The sequence below is a fragment of the Octodon degus genome, unplaced genomic scaffold (genome assembly GCF_000260255.1).
Source record: "Octodon degus isolate 3935 unplaced genomic scaffold, OctDeg1.0 scaffold00031, whole genome shotgun sequence".
NCBI lineage: Eukaryota > Metazoa > Chordata > Mammalia > Rodentia > Octodontidae > Octodon > Octodon degus.
The window spans coordinates 14864039-14865280 of NW_004524607.1; the positions used below are offsets into that span (position 1 = coordinate 14864039).

Here is a 1242-nt window from a genome sequence, read left to right on the forward strand (position 1 = left end):
ACAGTAAACAATTTATGTAAGAAGGTACAGAGACTAATATGGAATGTAAATAAGCAGGAGGAAAGAGATATTTGTTTATCAAATACAGTAAACAACTTATGTAAGAAGGTAATATTTTAGAGGTAATGTCTTGCATTCCCAACTTTTTAAACATATAATACAAGGTGAATAAATGATAATAGCAGAAATTTGCATTTATACGGTATTTTCTTTAAGCAGTTCAAAATGTGAGAACAAAGGGCTAAGTGATTTCCTCAACATTTCAGAACAATGTCTGCAACTTTTAAAAAACAAAAAACAAACAAACTAAAAACTGGGAAAGTTTGGTTCTCCTATCAGTTCCTTTTTCACTATTTTTTAAAAGAGGAAACAAACAAAACAACAAGAACGAAGATAAAAACAAAGTAACATAAAGAATTTCAAAATAAGAATAGAAAATTAACAATGGTTGTTATATTACATATTGCTTAGCAAATTTGTTGCTCAGGTAGTTCCTTATTTTCTGCGTCTTCTCAGCATTCATTTCTGAAGACCCACTATAAACTTTTGTGAGACATTCATATAATGTCCTCTCCTTTCATATCCCCACATTCAATATAAAGTTTTCAACAAACCCAATTAAATCTTTGTCCACTAGCATTCTCTCTTGACTGAGAAAAATCAATCAGTCTGTTATAGACTTTGATTTTTAAATTAATAGCTCACTAACAGTAATTTTTTAAACGTTAAATTAATACTATAATAGAAATTTAGTTTGGCTTTTTATTATATTCTGTAGGGACTTAAAGTTCAACACATCAATACGTGATGAAAAATACCTGTTCCATAGTATGCCTAAGATGTTTGATATGCAGACAGATAGTGAGGTTAAGCTTAACAGCCCTTATAAGTTGTATGGTAATAACAATAAGCTTGTCTTCTGGATGGTTAACAACCTAAGTTTGTAGACCAAAATTAGAGAAACAGGAGGGCTGCAAGGAAAGCCAACATTTTGGCCCTAGCCTTCTAAGGTCAATTAAAACTCAGGGTATATGAGAACTTGTACTGTAACATCATGTAACTCAGTAGTGTCCCAAATTTTCTGATCAAGGAGATTATGGAGCCAAAGAGGAAAGTGATCGAAGATTGAGAGTGTGCCTAAGGAGAGTCACATGGAGAGAAACCATGCTCTCAAGCTTTCACAGAGAGCACACTGGCCAAGCAATGGCCGTGACTCATCCACATGGCTGACACTGACAAAGG

At 33.3% G+C, this 1242-nt stretch overlaps 1 protein-coding gene across 2 annotated transcripts in view; it reads right to left on the bottom strand.

The window, feature by feature from the left end:
- Positions 1-1242, bottom strand: part of Sdk1 (sidekick cell adhesion molecule 1) — a 986062-nt gene that overhangs the window by 754440 nt on the left and 230380 nt on the right. The window lies entirely within an intron of this gene.